A 6,000-nucleotide genomic window follows, 5' to 3' on the forward strand; every position below is an offset into this window, starting at 1 on the left:
TCTGAGTACTAGTTGCTGCGGCTTATAAAAGGAGAAGGTTATTGCACTCATACCCCATTCGTGGGCTTCCCATAGGCATCTGATTCATCGCTATGAGTGTAGAATGCTGGACTAGAAAGGCCTTTGGTCTGATCCCCCAGGGCTCTGACATTCTTTGGCTTCTGCACCGATGTAAGTAAAAACAACAGTCCTTTTAACAGCCCCTTCAGGTTTTGAGAGTCTTAAAATAGCCATTTAGAAATCTAGTGTGGACATAACCAGTGGTGGACCTACATTTTGGGGGCCCTGAAGCTTGAACTGTTACGGGGCCCCTTCACAACCAGCAATGAGGTCTGGGTAACCACTGTTATCTTCTTCAGTAGGGTCATCTGTTAAGTTGTGGGTGAACATATCAGACGACACAGTGATTCTTCCAAAGCAGCTCTTTATTTGTAAGCTGGAACAGAACTGAACTGAGGAGCTCAGTCAAAGCTCCAGAACAATGTAACTGTTGCAACTTTCTAAAACTATCCAATCACTGAATGTCACTTTCGATCCTTCATTTGCATACAAACTATCCAATCACTGAACGTCACTTTCGATCCTTCATTTGCATAACTATCTACAGTATCCCCCTGCTGGCCCAGGGTGAGAACTTCAGTACATAACATCATCCATGACAGATCATGGCAAATTTTACGGGACTTTATATTTTTGGTATCCACTTAAGTACTTTTGTGAACTCCTCTAGGGTCTTGACCTCTAGCAAAAAGGGAGGAAAAATACATTTGCCACATAACAGGTAACTTACCATGACACTCTACCTTTACAACACCCATGGGCATAGCCAAGGGGGGGGGCGTGGGGGGGACAGCTACCCCGCTTAGATCAAGTAAAGCAATAGAAATACTTAACTAACTGACCAATCACATCAGGTCTGCCCCCTTGCAACAAAAATCCTGGCTACACCCATGACTGTGCTACCGACTCTCAGACTTTAGGGTTGTTGAAACATGTACAACAAAAAATTAATCAGTTTGAGTTGCGCAACTCAAATTGGGTCTACAAGAACCAAAAATTTTAAGCAATGAAAAATTTTAAGCAATGAGTCACTTTTGGGGCCCCACAGGGATTAGGGGCCCTCAAGCTAAGCTTTAGTTTCATAGTAGATCTGCCCCCGGACATAACAGTGGAATCTGAACCTAGATATATGGCTTTCAATCCTTTCTGAGGCACAACCAAGCAGCAATCTGTTCACCTCAATGTTCAAACTATTTCCACATCCCACAATATTTTCCAAACCAGTAGCATTTCTAAATATAAGTTTAATGTATTTGTATTTAGAGTAGGAAAATGCAAATCATATTCATATAACAGAGGAAGCCCCTTTTTCTTCCAAAAACATTGAATAGCTTATAGGCAAAGAAAAGCACTTAATCCATTTTAATATTGAGGCATGTTGGAAAAACAAAATAGATAAGAGTATTCTTACAGGTCTCTAATTAAAATTTATGCTACTCCTAATTTCTTTGTTTATAATTTATTTAATGTCACTGCTTTTTAACAGATGTCATAATTCAGACAATTTCTATAAACAGGAATAATCAACCATTTAAAATTGGTCCATATTCTGGACCAGCTGGCTTTATGTACACATGTGTTTTACTGGAAATTACAGCACACATTCTGTGGTATGTAGAAACAAATGATCAGTTTGAGCTTATGAGTCACCATTTCCATTTTTCAAGTTAAAATATTTTATTTCCCTGTAATAATTGGGCTGTGCCCAAATACAAAAGCTAGATAAATGGTTACCAAAATGTGCACCAAAGGCAGAGATGCAAAAATTAGGCTACATTTTCCTGGTAATAGATTCTAAAGTTTTCCGACACACAGAAATAAATATTTATTGTTACGTACTACTTTTCAGCATTTTTATTTTTAAAATTTCTATGCCGCCTCCCCAGTTTTAATACCTACTCTAGAAGAGTAGTGAAAATTATAAACAAATTAAATAAGCACCTAAGGACATTGGGACATGCCAACCTGTAGGCAACAAAAACAAGCAAAGGCATATAAAAGCATGTGTTATATTTTGCTCTGTTTTTATCCACTACCTTCTACCCTCAAAGCATCAATATATTCTTACTTCATAAATATATTTAAAATATATATATATATTCTTACTTCAGAGTTTACTGGGTGGGCTCATTGGCACAAGAGCTCAGAACCCAACTTGAATAAAATGGGGCGGGGTGGGGCGGAGTGGTAAGACTTGCAGAATCAATCACAAGATCAAAGGTAAAGGTAAAAGGTGTTATGTACTGAGTTGAATAGGATCCAAAATGCAGCAGTCTGATTGGTCCTAGAACAATAGGATTCAGAATGCAGCAGTCTGATTGGTCCTAGAACAATGCAGCAGAATGATTGGTCTGCAGAAGCCACCCAATCCAGCTCCAGATGGAAGTGAATCCACAACCTGATTGGCCTACAGGAGAATTCCAGAATTAGCCAATCACGTGCAGCCCATTGTGTAAATAATGTATATAAAGCAGATACTTTGGAGAAACTTTGATTCCTCCTCACCACTATGAGCTGAAGAAAGAGCATGAAATCCACTCTCGATCTTGAGTATATTTCAAAGGTAAAGGACCCCTGGACGGTTAAGGCTAGTCAAAGGCGACTATGGGGTTGTGGTGCTCATCTCTCTTCAGGCCAAGGGAGCCAGCGTTTGTCCACAGACAGCTTTCTGGGTCATGTGGCCAGCATGACTAAACCGTTTCTGGCACAATTGAACACTGTGACAGAAACTAGAGCACATGGAAATGCCATTTACCCTCCTGCCACAGCGGTACCTATTTATCTACTTGCACTGGTGTGCTTTTGAACTGCTAGGTTGGCAGGTGCTGGGACAGAGCAATGGGAGCTCACCCATTCGAACCGTCGACTGTCTGATCAGCAAGCACAAGAGACTCAGTGGTTTAGACCACAGTGTCCCCCCGCGTCCTTGCATAATCAATCATAAGATCAATCACATAATCAATCACAAGGCACACACATCATTTGAGTGGCAAATGACCACCAACAATTTTGGAGCAGCAGCCCCCTCATATTTTTTACTGGTCCTATGGTTCCCACACCTCTGTGGCAATTTACTTTAGATAAAATATGTATGCAAATTGGCTTACAGCAGTGGAAAACCTACAAAAACAACAATAAAAAGTGTAATAATAATAATAATAATAATAATAATAATAATAATAATAACAACAACAACAACTATAAATATTGTCAACCAATGCCCCACACAGCCCCTTTATAACAGAAGTGGACAACCTTTTTCAAGCCAAGAGCCACATTGACCCACGGTTGACCCTATGGGGGTCATATATCAAAGCAGGTGTGATCAAAGTGTAAGCATGGGTATGGCCAAAGTAGCAGTGGGTATGGGGGTCTAGGAAATAATTTTAATGATGAGATGATACAGGAATTTTTGAAGCCCGCCTGCAAGCAAAGAGTAATGACTTACCAATTCCAAGGTGTTGGTGGGAAGGAAGCCATCCCATGGTCTCAGGGTCTCAAATATAACAGCTCTGCTCCTAGTGGTAGACATTCATCTTGCCCAAATAGATAGTGAATGAAACAGGCCTGATTTGGTGAATGAAGACGGCAGGAAGGTTGAGAATAGGGAGAGATCATCTTTAAGGTAGAGCTTTATAGATTTAAACTAACACCTTGGATTGGGCCTGGAAGCATACCAACAGCCAAGAAACTCCTCACCTCCTACTGTTGTGCCTGAAATTTTGCACCAGGTTGAAGCTTCTGTGTCATAACAAGGGCAGCCCCACGTAAAGCGCATTGCAACAGTCAATTTTGGAAGTGAAAAAAAAAATCCTGGATTAGCTTGGCCTGTCCTCCAAGACAGGATGGAGACTGTGCAGCAGATGGAATTGACAGAAGGGTGCTCTAGAGCAGTGTTTCCCAACCTTTTTTGGGCAAAGGCACACTTGTTTCATGAAAAAAATCTCGAGGCACACCACCATTACAGCCCCGTGACGTCAGCGCGCAGCGTCATGCCGGGAGGGACATGAATTGCTAGCAAATTACATAATCACCTCCTTGAGGGCTGGCTCATCTTCTCCGAAGGCAGAACCCCATTAATTAACAGCACAGACTCACACCATAGCCAAGACGAGGGGGGGAAACCTCAGTCATGCACAGTCATGCACATGTGGGGGCTAAATGAGGACGAAGACCGGGCAGAGAGCAGGGTTCAAATCACCCCACCTGGCCAGGACAATCCCTGGGTGCTCCCTTGGGCCACTCGCCTGACCCACCTCACAGGGCTGTTGTTGCGAGGATAACACGGGGAGAACCACGCGCGCCCCCGGGAGCTCCTTGGAGGAGAAAGCGGGCGATGAATGCAATGCACAAAATATATGAGAGGCGACCAGGTTTTGCAGGTGAGGGGCCCCCGCCAGCCTCCGCTTCCAACACCCGGCGCAACGACGCCGAAGTTTCCCCCCGGGCTGCTCCCCCCCGGCTCCCCTTCGCCCTCCCGGCTCTCTCTGCCGCCCACTGGGGACCCCCCTCACCTGCCAAGTCCGGAGCGCCGGTGGAAGTTGCATGCATGCATGCAGGGCGCCGCGTTGCCATTGCATTGCACTGCACTCCATGCAACGCCTGCACGCATGCATTGCCTTGCACGCCCGCCAAGGGGTCTCCCCGCGGTCCGATGCGTCCCCTCCGGCGTGGATGCAGCATTGCAAAAATAAAAAACCCCCGACGCAGCCCTACCTGGGGGGCAGCCTCCGCCTCCGCCGCTCCGCCTCCGCAGGGATGCCCGGGCTCCATCCTGCCGCCCGATCTCCGCGGGGGCGCAGGCAGGCTGCGCGGGGTCTGCGCGGAAGAGCCCCTGCCCGCCCGGCCGCCGCCGCCGCCGCGCTCATTCCATGGCCGGGAGAAGAGCGCTTCAAACAAAACACCCGGCCCGCCAGGCCACGCTGGGAAACATAGTTCGTGCACCCCGCGCGGGCGCGGAGCCCAAGGGCGAGGGGACTACGGATCCCGGCAGCCCCCGCGCCGGGGACGGAGGGGGAGAGGCCGGGTGCAGGGATGGAGGGACGGGTGGGCGAGCTAGTGAGTGAGTGGCAGCCGCCAAGCCTTGGCCGAGAGCCAGGAAGGGCCTCCCCGGAGGAGGAGGGAGGCGCAGAGCGGGAGGGAGGGAGGGAACCCCAGGGGTCATCTAGTGACGGCGCCCCAATCGAAAATTTGACTTAAAAAAAAAATCTTTCGAATTTTTTAATTTTTCCCGCGGCACACCAGGCAACATCTCGCGGCACACTAGTGTGCCGCGGAACAGTGGTTGGGAAACACTGCTCTAGAGACCCCAGCAACCTACTTATCAAAAAGCAAGGCAGAGTTCAGGATGTTACCATGGCAGCAAACCTGCATTGATGGGGTAACAATTGCCCATCAATTGTTGGAATATTTAACCCTCCAGGACACAGGAATTTCGTGCTAGCATAAACAGGCCTTTTATGTATATATCTGTAGGGTAGCCGTTCTGTTAAGCCTTCTGTTGTATTTCAGAGCATGATGTGATGGCATCGTAGGTTTCACAGTATGGAAATAAATTAAGACTGTACTTAACAAAGTGTAGACTTAACTTCCTGCAATCCTGAGGCTATTTAAACTGCAGTCCTGTTATTGGGTACTCTAAATTTAAGAAGAGACCATCACTGAATAGCTTCAAATATCACATTCTTTATTAGTTTGTCCTTTTGCTCCTAGGAGCCTTCTATTCAAATATTTGTTAAGTATATCTTACTGTTTGTTTGCAGGTTCCCTTTTCTTTTCCTGAGCTTTCCAAACTCTTTAGTAACCTTCACTATTTAAATATTGGACTTAGGCCAGCCCAAGGTCACAGAGGTCAAAACAGGGTTATAGATAATTTCCACCCTTGTTTCTACCAGCCAGCGTGTGGGAACTCAATTCAAAAGAATGATCTCAGTTACTATG

This window comes from Podarcis bocagei (assembly GCF_964188305.1).
Source record: "Podarcis bocagei genome assembly, chromosome: 11".
Classification (NCBI taxonomy): Eukaryota; Metazoa; Chordata; class Lepidosauria; order Squamata; family Lacertidae; genus Podarcis; species Podarcis bocagei.